The sequence below is a fragment of the Rhagoletis zephyria genome, unplaced genomic scaffold (assembly GCF_001687245.7).
Source record: "Rhagoletis zephyria isolate East Lansing unplaced genomic scaffold, Rhagoletis_zephyria_1.1 Rzeph_scaffold_00002, whole genome shotgun sequence".
In the NCBI taxonomy this organism is placed as follows: domain Eukaryota; kingdom Metazoa; phylum Arthropoda; class Insecta; order Diptera; family Tephritidae; genus Rhagoletis; species Rhagoletis zephyria.
The window spans coordinates 888,450-903,222 of NW_016157086.1; positions in this window are offsets into that span (position 1 = coordinate 888,450).

The following is a 14,773-nucleotide window of genomic DNA, read 5'->3' on the forward strand; positions in this document are numbered from 1 at the left end:
TGTCTTCCACGTTAGAACACCACCATTACCATTACTATTGCCATTACCATTACCATTACCAGTTAAATTGTCATTACCGTTATCCTTACCATTCCCATTGCCATTAACATTAGCATTACCATTACTATAGAAATTACCACCATTACTATTACCATTACTATCACCGTTGTCATAGCCATTACCATTATAGTTACCAAAATAAATAAAATTTATATCATTACCATTACTTTTATCATTACCATTACTTTTATCATGACCACTCTCATTATTGTTACCCTTATCATTACTATCACCATTACTAATTACCATTACCACCTCATTACCCTCACCATTACAATTACCATTACCGAAATAAATAAAACTCATATCATTACCATTGCCACTCCCATTACTGTTACCATTATCATTACTATAAACATTACCAATTCCCATTACCACACCAATACCCTAATTGTTACTATTACCAGTACCATTACCGTTACGTTCACCATTACCATTACCAAAATAAATTACCATATCCTTATATCAATACCATTGCCAGTGTCCAGTTTGGTTAAGCGCATAACTGACCTAGCAATATCACCTGAGCTACTAACGCAAATTCTATTGAAATTTAATTAAGTCGAACAAGTTATGTGCATACTTATGAATGTATGTATGTATGTATACCTCCCACCGTTATTGGCCGCTTACAAAATTGAATTATGTTACTTTGACGCGGCTAGCGTCAGCATCTGTCGTTCTGAACTCTGCAGGGCTCTTTGAGTTGAGGTCAACAGGCATCGAACACGCATCAAATTTACAAATTACTATTACCAACTCACGGTAACGTGTGAAGTGATGGGTCTGTGACATGCCATGCACAGCTGGCGACTACCGTTTCATAGATATGTATTCGCTGATATAGAGTTTTCATTATTAATACACGGTAGTAGACTTAATAATTTGCAACATTTGCCACATGATGTGTGCAGACGCGTGTTGTGCATAAATTTTAATAAAGCTGGCATTTGCTTTTCTTTTGTATATGTCCACACATGTGGACATGGAGACATGCAAAAGCAAAAGGACTAAATGAGTTTTACTACTCATAAGCGTGATTAGTATAGCGTTTAGAAATTTTGAAATTTAATTTAGAATATTAATTTTTGAATAATCACATTTTCTACAAATTTCACATTTTTTGCTTCCCAAAAAATGCTTACCAACAAATAAGGCATTAACTAAAGGCTTAAATTGAATTCAAAATGAATGAACTCATTTGTTTAACTTAAAGCAAAAACTTTCGCTTTCGTTTTGTAGTATTACCACACCCAGCATGCGCATACACATGCGTTGGTATATATTTGATTATCTATGTATGAACTATGTGTGTGGTCACTATTGACGCAAATAAATGCCAACACTCTGTCGATTTATGGTGAAAACGTGTTGCAAGCGTTGACAAGTGGTCACAGCCATTCCCACATACAAATTTACACGACCTCTCTGACATATGTATGTATGTATGGACATGATTGCAGACGTAAGTCTACCCACACACACACACAACAAAATGGCTAACAAATACTGCTACTAACCGAAAAAGGGCTAAAATACGGTAAAGGCAATGGGAATTGGTGTTGTTTTTGCTCCTTAATGTTGCGGTATTTTGTTTACGCCACATATTTGATACCATTTTAATATTGTTTGCCTACTTTAAGGCGAATAGCTTAGCATGTGCGAAACCCAAGAAAATAGCACGCGCCATAATCGCGCACACACACACATACAAGTGAATAGTTATTTTGTGTAAAATGATGACCGACCGACCGTCCGACTGACCGACCAACTAACAAACCTAATGACCCAGCGGCCGCACAACCAATTGTTTGATCAAAGGCGTTTTGTGGCAAACACACCCACTACAAGTACGACGGAGGCACGTTGCCGAAAGGCGTGCATCCAGCCATAAAGTCGGTTAGTTAGCCACCAACCTCGTCTGTCATTCAACTCTGAATTTATTATACACTGCTACGAAATGTATGCTTTATTAATATCTTGCATGTATGTATATGCATACATATGTACCATACATGTCCACCACCACCGCCAAGCTGCGTATGTAGTGAATAGCACGCGTCAAACATACAAGCCTACATCCAGAAATACATACATACCCTGCAGAAGATTTCTCTAGCCCAAAGGTAGTACCAGATACGTTTCCTTTTCCACAACACTAGCTGCCGCACAATCTCCGAACAACGGCTTCAACTGTATACTTTATAATGGAGATGTCATTGGTGGTGGACAGTTGCCCCATAAGCATTCCAATGTAGACAGTTCCGAGATAAACTAGATGAAAAATCTCGTTAGTTGACGATTGTTGTAGCCCAGCGGCCCATGAGCCGATGCTGCTTAAACAACAACAATGCAATACTTTGTTCGTGCACGTTATTCCTTGCACAGATGAACGAATCGTGGTTTGATTCGAATTTTTACACTTCGTCTGCCAGCAAAAATCGGAATTTTTTAAATATCCAGTGCCCTCATTGCATAACAAAGCAAATATTCTAAGCCTTGTTCTGTTAAATACTATCTCTGAACTAGTAACTTTATTTCATGGGGTCACCTGCGCACTGCAGGGTATCTATATACATATGTACATATGTATGTATATGAAAATTTATTAATACATATGTAGCTGTGGAAAATAGTCCTCTACTTTTAGGCGATAGCTGTGCTCTAAATACATATATCGCATGCCGCACAGTGAAACAAATCCATACATTTTTTGGGCGAAAAAAATTATGGACATAAATTAAGAAAAAAAGCGAAAAATTGGCGTGATCGTTTTATTTTAAAGTATGCCTTCTATATAAACCTAACCTCAAAAAATTCCTCAAAATGCCATAAGGATCGCACCGAAGAATATATGACTCCGAAATTTTGTCCCACAAATTTGTAATAATGTTGTATGTGAACTTTAGAAAGATAGTCGTAATAGCTTTACTTCAAAGCACACATCCCCACAAACATACCTTCACAAATTCCTTAAAATCCCATCAAAAGCGCACCAATGAATATATGACTGCGAAATTTGGTCGATATGTTTTAATAATATGTCTGAACTCTCAAAAATTAGACCTAATCGATTTATTTTAAAAAATGCCTCCCATACAAATTTTACCTCAGAAACGCCTTAAAAAGACCGTAAAAAGCGGACCGACTCAAAAAATGGGAGTAATAACAAACCTAACCCCAAAAACGCCTTAAGAGGATTATAAATTCCATCAATATCATATGGTTTTACGTTAATAGTCGCAGATGTGAGCCACTCTTTTTATAAACAAAAAAAATCTTACCGTACGTATCCGAAGACCGAGCGACAAAGTTTTTTGTCCATAAAAAGGGTCAATGTCGGCATTTATAAAGACTAGTGAATCCACATTTTCACACGTTTTCTTCAAATTTCAAATCATTATTTAATTTGACCTCTAATTTACAAGAAATGCATTCTCGTATAATATATGTATATCTAAACTTAGTTAGATAGCGGTTCGAAAAGATGGCAAGCTTGTTCAACAATATTTTCAAACTGAAGATTTCATAAATCTTAAACTTAATAAATAATTTGAATTTAACTTTTTAAAGACATGGCAACCCTCTTGAAACATTCGAAATGTTCAAAATAAATATTTCTTACCACTCTTTTAACAGGTGGCAACCCTCTGTCCAAAGTGTTTGCAAGTACCTTTTCATTAAACGTATTGAATAACTTGAATTTAAATTTACAAACCGGTGGCAACCTTCTTTAAACATTTCAAAAATATTCCTGTGTTCAAACAAAAGATGTCTTAACATTCTTTCGATTGACACCCATATTTTAATATTTCATATAACTTGTGTCTAAGTTAACTTAATTCGACTTTTCGAACAGGTGGCAACCCTCTTCAAAATATTTTCAAACTACTACCTTTTTAAACCCCCTTCTTCTGGCGCCCATATTGTGATACATATATCTATTACCTAATTCCCTTAATTCAAATTGAATTTGATTTATTAAACAGGTGGCAACCGTCTTATAGTTAAGTTAAAAAAAGTGTTTCAAAACCATCGCTATTGATACCTATAATTATATAATTTTTTTTTTAAATAATTTTATTTAAAATGTGTTAAGGATGCAACTCTTTTCGAAAACGTGAAACCTCATAGCACATATAGAGCCCAAGATCTTTAATTTCATATCCCCTTTTTGAAAAACTAACGTACGGTGCAGATCTGATGACCTGGACAAAAAATCCCATCCCGTATTATATATGTATGTATGTACAGCGTAGGGAAGAATAACTGTTATTTTATTGTTAATTTTCCACAGATTTTACTTTAGTTGTATTAATTTGTTATTAATTTGTTATTAATTTTTTTAATTTAAAATTAATCCCTATTTATATTTGTCAGCAGTTTAAACTTTGAGAGGAAGTTCATTTGGTACGCAAGTCTTTTTCCGGTGTATTTTTTTAGGCTTTGTATAAAAAAATACAAAAAAGAAGAAACTCTATAAGCTTAGTCGAATGAATGGCCGTCCTAGTCACCAGTTCCGAGTCTATTCGATTTTTGAGTATGAGGCCTTATGTTGGACAAAAGGGGGAGTATGAGGGACTAAAATGGAGAAAATTTGCATGTGGTTACAGAAGATATGAAAGAAATTAAGTGACGAAAACCTGCGTGCCAAATTAAATTTTCTCTCAAAGTTTACACTGCTGGCAAATGTAAATAAGGATTAAAATTTAAAAACTAATTTATGCAACTAAAGTAAAATCTGTGAAAAAATAACAATAAAATACTTTTTTTCGCGCACAATCTATAAATTACCCTTTTTCTCAAAAAACCTAGGTAACAACTCGTAGCCACGCTGTACATTAGGGTAGTCCATAAATGTAGGGAGCAAATTTTTACATCAGATTTCTTAAGTCTCAACCCCTACGTCGATGATACTACAGTCAAAGATATCACATATACATTATGGTCCCGATTGGGGACGCAAAAGGCGTGTCGCTCAGGGGGCAAAGTTCAGATTTTTCTATGGAGACTCGAAAAATGAATTTTTATAATACCCAAAATCGATACTTAGACGAATATATCACATAAAAATTTTCGCCCCGATTGGACTCGTTTAAGGCGTGGCGCGCAGGGGTCAAAATTCAAATTACCCTATGAAGACCAAAATTTTTGTGTGATATTTTCGACTTTACTGGTATCGATTTTGGGTATTAAATGAAAAAAAAAATGGCCTTGTACCCCATTGCGTCGCGCCTTAACCGATTCCAATCGGGACCAAAATTTATATGTGATATCTTCGACTACGGTAGTATCGATTTTGGGTATGAGTTGGCAAAAAAATTTATTTCAATTTTTTGAGTCTCTATAGAGGAGTCTGAACTTTGGCTCCTGTGCGACACGCCTTAACCGTCCCCAATCAGAACCAAAATTTGCATGTGATATCTGTGACCGTAGTATTACCGATTGAAGGGGTGAGACTGAAAAAAATGGCTCATTTGATTTTTTTAAGGACCACCCTAATATACATATAGCATATACATAAATCATTTTTGTTAGCTTATATTTATTAGCATTTTTCTCTATTTTGACAATTAAATGCTATATTTTCATATGAATCTACAAAAGTTACTTGAAAACACATTGCTCCGTTGAAGAAAAGTCTTAATAATTTTTAGTTGTATAAAATACGACTCCGGTTACTTTTATTTTGTATAAAATGGTAAATTTGGTAAAAATTTTTAATTAATTTCTCTTATTGAAATATTGCTTTATGAATCTAAGCCATCCAAATCTGATAATTGAATTTACAAACAAAACACTGATTTTTTTCCGCCGAAGTCCCACTGGGCACCGCACCGTATACGTATGCAATGCGTAGCGCAAGTTGTTGCTTCTGTCGCCTTTATACAGAGCATTAGAGCATTTTTTGTCGAAAAGACGCAGCGAAAACATTTCTTAAAATAAACATGACCTGCTGACGTTGTTAGTGCGTGCCGCAAACTGTGCAAACCCACAGATATTTACTACATACAAATATATGTACATACATACGCGTTACTGCTTCAATAAACATATAGACATACTTGTATTTACTTACCTTCACAATTGGTAGCATTCACTGCAAACGTATTCTCGTAGATACTATTTAAGTAAACTGTGTATTTTTTTTCTTGCCAGCATTTTGTTGAGATTGCGAGCCAGATATGTTCTCAACTAGCCATTATATGTCATAGCATATTTTTAAGTGCTAACAAAATTCAGTTGTTCAACGGAAACTAAATTAAGTTGCATACTTTTGGCTGCGCAGCACAATTGGCAAAACTTTTTATTAAATTATATGAATAAAAAGAGATTTCCATGATAAAAAGAATCTCATTTTGATTACTTTGCATATTATTTTTATTAGTATAATAATATGTACTTAATTCGCAATAAGCTGTGCTTATGCCGATGAGAAGTTAACAGCAGTTAACTTCTAAATAAGTTAAGCTGTAGCAGAGTAAATGTATTTAAACATTAGTACTTAAAATGTGAAAATCACATTTTTCGGACTGTTTTGATTTCTTTTGACGTGATTTTCATTTAGCGCACTTCTTAAAAGGGTTTTTTGATTATCAATAAATTAATAGAACAAAATTTCAGCCCTGCCCTCAAATTGTACATAAATTTATGGTTAGTTAGACATACATTTATGATGATTTCAAAAATGGGATTAGCGTTTTAATCAATTAAAAAATAGACATACATATATTATGGGCCATTTAAAAACTGAATACAAATTTTTGGTCATAAAATCACTCGACATTAAAGAGACTGGGCGAATAATTTTGATTATTTAAAAAGTCTATATATGTTTTTATCGAATTAAGAACTTAATATACTTTTAGAGTATTTCAAAAGCTTAATACACATTTTGTTTTCATATAAAAACGAGTGACTTAAAGTGGACATAAATATCTGGACATTAAAAAATTATATATATAAATTCAAAACAACCTGACATTATCATTTGACAAATTAAAACCTAAACATATAATTTTGTTCATTTGAAATAGTGCATAAATCCCAACGTTTACAAGCGGCACGAACATTTTTGGCCATAAAAAACTGGGTATAAAGTTTTGCTACTTTAAAAAATGTGCATAAATTGTACTTGTATATTAAATATCATTTTTGGACATAAATTTTTAGTCAAAAATACTCTGGACATAACTTTTTTGCGACATTAGAAATTGGCAATATGGATATGGTGATGTCAAAAACAAAAATATTGAATGATAGATAAACATTGCAAACATTTTAGTGTCCAAAGTTCTATATCCACTTTACACAATTCAGTGGTTGTGCTCTACTTTTTAGCGTTCATACTCTATTTCCGCTTTTCAAAATTTGTTAGAAAGTTGTTTTTGCTTTTTCAGTGTGAATTTTATATGTTTGGTTTCTAACCTTCGAAAAATTATGGCCAGTTTTTATTTGCTTTTAACATTTTTGGATCTAAACGTACGCCGTTTTTCCCAGAAAACGATTTTCGGTAAACACTTTCCTTTTAATCTTAACAAAAGCAGTATTTTGGCCTCTTTTTATTTTTGAATAGTATTTTTGATAAGCAAGCACTTTCGGAACTGTATTCGATTCAGGTCGGACTGTAAGTATGATTTTTAGAATTATCTCGACTCCGAAGCCGTCTACATATTTGAATTCTTTTCTTTTGCTAAATAAACGCAGCAGGCACAAAGGCAGTCATTTGCTAAATAGATTCAATAATTTTTGAGTCTACAGTAAACATACCTACAGAGGACATATGTATGTTCTTATGCACATCTTAAATTTAAAATTTGCAAACTAATAATTTTGAATTTTTAAACTGCATAGTTTTGCATATTTGAAGGCGCTTAAATGCGAAATTTCCATAATGCTACCACTTGCTGCCATTATTACCGCACACCTTCTAACATCTGGCATACCTGGCTATCATTTTAAAGATGCAAGAACTCTTCGATGCAAACCAGAACTCACGTACATGCATATTTGCTTATGCTCTTCCACTTTCGCATTTATATACATTTTTATTAAATTTTACATAAATGTATTATATAAGTTTGTTAGTTTTTGCACTTTCAAATTTTTATATTTTCGTAAATTATTTATGTCTATTTGTATCACTCGGAGCAAGGTTACTTATTCGTCTTCAGCTGCATATAATTTAACATGCTTTTAGGCGTTTTAAAACGTTTTTAATTTAAAATGATTGCATTCAATTTCACAAACTGCATAGTGCAGCGCATACATGCAACATATTTTTGAATTTATCTGCTGCATTTTATCTTCATTTTTGAAGAAATTTAAAGACGCTTAAAAAAACTATTTTATTAATTAAGAGCTCGTAGATTTATTTGCTCAAGTAATAAATCTTGTTTTTACTGCTTAAATTAAAAGTATTTCAAATGTATATTTTGCATGTTGTTTTCTGTAAATTTGATTAATTTAAGCAAACTAGCAGTCAATATTAGAAGCAAATACTTCTTCTTTATATTTGGTATTACAAGCGTTTGTCGATTTAGACCGAGACCAAAAAAACTACGCCAATCGCCAGGCTGGTTCTTCTGCACTTAGTCCTTTCATTGTGCTCGTGGATGCCCTTGCTATCCTTACCCGCATATGGGTGTCGAGTCGAAGGAATGTCATCGTAGAAGGGCCTTAGTTGGCAAATTCCATAAAAAAAACTGACTATAGATGACCTAAACCGGTAACCAATACTTAATTGAATGCGTCTAATCTTAATACCCCAGAGCTCCTGGGGCTAGGAAGGATGTGAAAGCCATCCTTAGCCTCGCCACCTAGGAAGGTAGTGTTGAGGCAATTCCACCTCGTCATCTTCTAGGCAACTGTGACATATGATAGTAGGTAATATATTCAGTCTTACTACGTGAATTCCGATTGAACAGTGATCCGTTGGAACCTCTAACAATTGTGATAGCTGTGGCCTGATTTTCGACCTACGCTCGCTGAACTCACATGAGGCTCATCTATCCAAGAGTGCACCACATGCAATCAATAGCATCCCCAGCCGCTCTTTATCTGGCGATAACGTTTCAGGAGTACCTTTTCTAGGCAATTCGTCGGCCACGCGCTTCCCCGTCATGTCGCTGTGATCCGGATCCCAAATATGCCTTATACAGAAGTATTCTGATGGAACTGAGAGAGTAAGCAGACAGTCATTATCCGAATTTAGGCGCACCTCCAACGCCGCTGGCTATCAGAATAAATGCTCACTTCCCTGACTGTCATAGCACTCCTGAGCAGTGACTCCACCATTCATTAATAGCAGTCACTTCCGCCTCAAATAACCTGCACAGCAGTGCGGAAGCCTAAACTTAGAACTGATGGGAAGCTCCCGACAGAAGACGCCTCCACGAACGCTACTGTCCGCTTTCGATCTATCCATGAAGAAGTTCGCTTCTCCCCCTCTCCAGATATTCTGCCCGGCCCAATCCTCCCTTGAGGGAAAGTGGGCAGAAAAGAAGCTTCTAGAAGCCATTTCGGTGCCGCAGTGATCCGTACGTTCAGAGATGAAGTCGAAGCCCCTTAGAACTCTATAGTGTCCAGGCCTTAAGTCGGTCAACCAATCGGTTTCCCTGTTTGCGCTGCGGAAATTTTGCCTGCAACTTCGACAGGCACTACGTTCAGTATTACATTAAATGCCTCCTTGGGGGTGGCCCGCATTGCGCCACTAATACCAATAAATAATGTAAACTTTTCAAGTGAGTTCCACCAAACTAGGGAACCATAAAACACAATAGGCTTGACTATGGTCTCGTGGAGCTGCAGCTTCCCTACAGAAGTAAATATAAGGCTACTGATACCTTCCTTGCTCCTTCCTCGATGCTTGGCCTCCACGAAAACTTCCTGTCAAGGGTCAAGCCTAATGTGACTGACTTCAACTCCAAGCTTATTCAACGACTTAACAATTTTCTTCAGCAGGACATTACTAAAAGCCCCTTCGATTTCGAGGAATGCTCCTACCAAAAAATCTTCCAGAGGGTAATTTCTCAAATAAGAATCTAGATGCTTTTTTGTCAAACGCGCCAAAGCATGTAGAAGTAAGATTTCCATACTCTTCTTTGCAAGAATCAGTCTCGATCTTGAAAGTATTTAATTTCTGTCTAACTTTTAACCGACTTCCCAAAAGGAGGAGGTTATCAGTTCGTCGGAATATTTTTTTTTTATGTATTTTACCGCATAACTTTGGACCACGTCAACCGATTTCGATAAATCTTCCGATCAGTGGATCATGAGATATATATATATATTTTTTTTATATGAGAGTGGAAGTCGGTTTTTTTTTGCTAAAAATTACTTGTTAATACAACTCTTAGACCTCGTTTCTGCCTACCAACATCTCAAGTCTTTCGCCATCTCGTTATTCTGCTTCACTTCTCGGGGTGTTACGCAAGTTTCGCATGTGTCACCTTTTCCGGAGCAATTCTAAGTGACTGGGCGATGGGATTCCATCATTTATATCAAGTCTATGTGGATTTACTTGTTTTATCGGGTCGACGCGTCGATTGTGGCTGTCAGTTGTGGCTGAGCTTTCCTTGGTCGAACTTTCGTTGGGCCGCCAGGTGTACCCTTTTATTGCACAGAGGAGAATATGAGCTTAGATGCCACAATCCGATGCTGGTTCCGTGAATGGAAAAGACGTCAATAACGCTTGAATTTTATTATCAGTTCATCAAAACTTGACCAATCTGGTTGTTTTCTTCAATGATGGAGGACACCCTTGTGGATTTATTTCTTGGTGCTGGTGTCTGATACTAATTACTGCCAAGTTACGCAACCAAAGTATTTTCGATAGTCCGAAGTGATCTTGGAAAGACGGAATTTGACGAAAATAGGACTAAATATTCCTTCTTTGGCTAACTTGGCGCTAAGACACCTAAGACAAGTACGATTTATCAGCGTGTCTAGGGCAGCGCTGTGTCATTTACCCCCATCAGGTTGTGGAAATTGCGTCACTAATGGGAATGAACCTGGAGGCGGCCTCTCGAAGTCTTCGACCAGACACAACCCCCCACCAAATTTGTGTGCCTTCTCATGGGAACTACGTGTATTGTGGACTTCGCACGGCGCAATCCACTTAAATACATGCTCGCCTATCACTTTTACTCTATTGCGGCGATTTCAGCATTGTATTTTTCAAATACATCCAGTAGTCGGATAGAGACATCTTCCCTTAAGAGGATTAAGGTATTTCGAGTGTATATAACTTACTCTTAGGCATTTTTCCTATGCTGAGCTCTTTAACGCTTGTTGAGTCTATTCACTGGGATTGTTTCTTTAAAGTGGCGGCTTCCAAGGCAGTGGCCCACTTGCAGCCGTGGACAGACTCGGTAGATTTTATTGGACCCTTAAAATGAATAAATCAGAGCGACCACACCACGGCCCACCTCTTTCGTCTACACGGACTGGAAAATTTTCTCCGCTATCCATGATAACAGTCCACGAATGGATTTCTTCTTCTTCTTATTTGGAACTACAACTGTTTTTTTCGGTTTAAACTGAGACCAAAAATTTTCTCCAATTGCCTCTATCCTGTGCGTATTCGCGACAGTTGCTCATCCAGACAAGTCCATCTGCACTTAATAATTTCATTGTGTTTCTGGGTGCTCTTGCTTTCGTTGTCCACCCATGGGTGCGGATCTTTTCATCGGTGCGTCCGCATCCATGCTTACAACATGTCCAAGCCAGCGCAATCGTTGTATTTTTATGCGCTTAACTACGTCCATGTCGTTAAAAAGCTCGTACAGTTCATCATTCCATCTTCTTCGGTACTCGCTCCCACGCGAACCATATATATATATATATGCCATATAATTTGCATAAAATAGTTCTCCCGAAAACCCTCAAAGTCTTCTCAATTTTGTTACAAATCGTCATGTTTCTGCACCATTTAAAAGGACAGACGACGGGCATGATGAGAGATTTGTAGAGCCTGGTCTTTATTCGTCGAGAGAGAGCTCTGCTTTTCGATTGCCTACCGAACCCAATGTAGCACCTGTTATCATAAGTTATGCTTCTCTTGATGACCAGGCTGACGTTTTAGGTGGTGTTTATGCTGGATCCTAGGTAGAAAAATTCCTTCACTAGTTACTTCTCAGTTATAGCTACCAACAGTGATGTGTGTTTCGAAACGCGTGAATTCTTTATACGTTTCCAGGTGATACTTTGTCTTGTCCTCGTTCACCGCTAGATCAACCTCTTTTGCTTCCTTTTCTAAATTGGAGAATTCTGCGGTTGCATCCCTTAGTTTCCGACCGACGATGTCGATTTCATCTGCCAACAGCATCTTTCTTTTGCAGCCTTATCTAAAACCTCGTTTGGTATCAAACGGCACGGAGAGGTCCTCCCAAATTTGTACGGAGCTGAGAGTTGTGCACAGCGTCACTCTACATAGCCGTATCAGTTTTGCGGGGATTCCAAATTTATGCAGGCAGTTTCTGGTGTTGGTCGATTCGCCTATGTAGTTTTTTCTAGGATTTAACGAGCTGTGCAAATTACTAGCTTTGGATAGCTCTGCCGGTATAACGTCGACTCCGGAGGTCTTATTGTTGTTAAGCCACTCTCACCACATCTTGTTCGAGTGGAGCGACCTCAACTTCGAATGTATTTTCAAGGCAAATCAAAAAACCGGTCGAAATGTTTACAAGAAATTTCGCGAGAAAATTCACTTTTCTGCATCACATTCAACTCACTTCATTTAACTTATTTATTCCACTTAAATTTCTATCTAAGTAATCGCCTATGCTTAGTGGCCATTTACGAGGCCAGCATGTGTAATCGCACGCACAATCTCGAAACAGTAAAAGCACTTAAATACACTCATTCACACACATACATATGCACAAACACTTACGACGACATTAGTTATTATCAAATAACTGCAGCAGAATGCATTGAGGCAACCATTCACAATTAAGCATTTAGCAAAATTAAAGGGGTGTCAAGCCATTAGCCGGACACGGCTAGATTAAGTAATTGGCTGCCTTAACAACCAAAGCGAAGCCAGAATAATGAGGGACTTAATTGTGACTAAAGCGGTTCGCGGTGGCAAGGAAGAATGGCAACGCGAATGAGATTAAGATTCAGATAATAGCGAAGTGTGTGTATGCAAGGAAGCGAGTAGATAGCGGCAAGACAGAGTAGAGATGAAATGAGAAGAGTAGTAGTAGAATAGAAATGGAGGGAAAAGAAGGAGTATAAATAGAAGAAAATTGAAGAAAAATGTAGCTGAAAATTATAGTTTTCTTCATCAACGTCCATTTGCTTTGCATCGCCAAAAGAACACGCTCAATATATCCTTATCCTTAAGTTTCTGGTGAGTCACTTTTTTCCTTCCTCTTCTTTTTCTCTAGTGTTATACATCTGTTTGTTATTTAGTTAGTTTACTTGTGTAACTATAAAAAATATATAATTCCAATTACAGCACCATTAGCAAGTAATTAAGTAAGCATACATATGTACATGGACTGTAACACCTTACAAGCAAACAAAAAAAAAAATACATTTCGCCGTACACCCTGAGTGTAAAGTACTTTTGCAAAGTGATTATGAAAAAAAAATTTTACCCAAACTAGGGGTCCTCCTTTTACATATTATCAGTAACAAACTTCAAAAAAAAATATTATAAAATAAATAATATATGAAAAATACTTCCTTTACAAAAGTTTAATGGTTTTTGCCAGACTTTAACTTACTGAAATTAGGGTGATATTTTAGCGGGCGGAGCCGAACATTAAATACCCGGCGGAAGTATTTAATATATGACTTTCACCTTTCGGAAAGCTACCGCTAGATGTTAAGCCGGGATGTATCAATTTTGAGTAAATTAGCGTCCTTAAATTTCGAAATATTGAAGTTTCAAGCATTTCTGAAATTTACCGTTATATGAAAAGCGGCCTCAATTTTAGTCCGATTTCAATAATTTTCGACGTTGTGCTTACATGTGGCAAGCACAATAACCACACCGAGTTTGGTACAAATTGGTAGAACGGTTACCGAGATACCTGTGTGTGATCATAAGTGCGCGGTGCCACGCCCATTTTCCAAAATTTTATCACAAACGTATTTCTTGGTTAAGAATTGTTGCAAGCATAAATTTTGAATAAATTAGCTTTTATATTTACTGATTTATCGAAGATTTTGTATTTCTCTAAATTACCGTTATATGGGAAGTGGGCCAACCAACTGGATTAACAGAAACCTACTTACCAAATTTCGTTGAGATATCTCTATTTTTGCTCGAGTTATCGTGTACACGGACGGACGGACAGACGGACAGACGGACGGACAGACAGACATGGCTTAATCGATTTCTCTATTCATTCTGAGCATTTATGTACACATTTGTCTATATCTATCTCGATTCGTTTTGGCTGTTACAAACAACCGTTATGTGAACAAAATTAATATACCCTTGTGCATAAGTGCGCTCGGATATAAAAATAGTCTCCTCGACAAGAACATCGATATATCACACTTTAAGAACCGACTGTAAATGCCAAGGTTATGGCGAAAAATTTGAAATTCGCGCATACGTTCGGCCAAAAAAAATCTTTCGTTCGAAATTGGCTTACAAAAATATTTTAGACTAAGGGAGGTACGGCATACTTTGTTTTGGTGCGGTCTAATGTACGCATACATACACATATATGCATTTATTTGTACATAAATG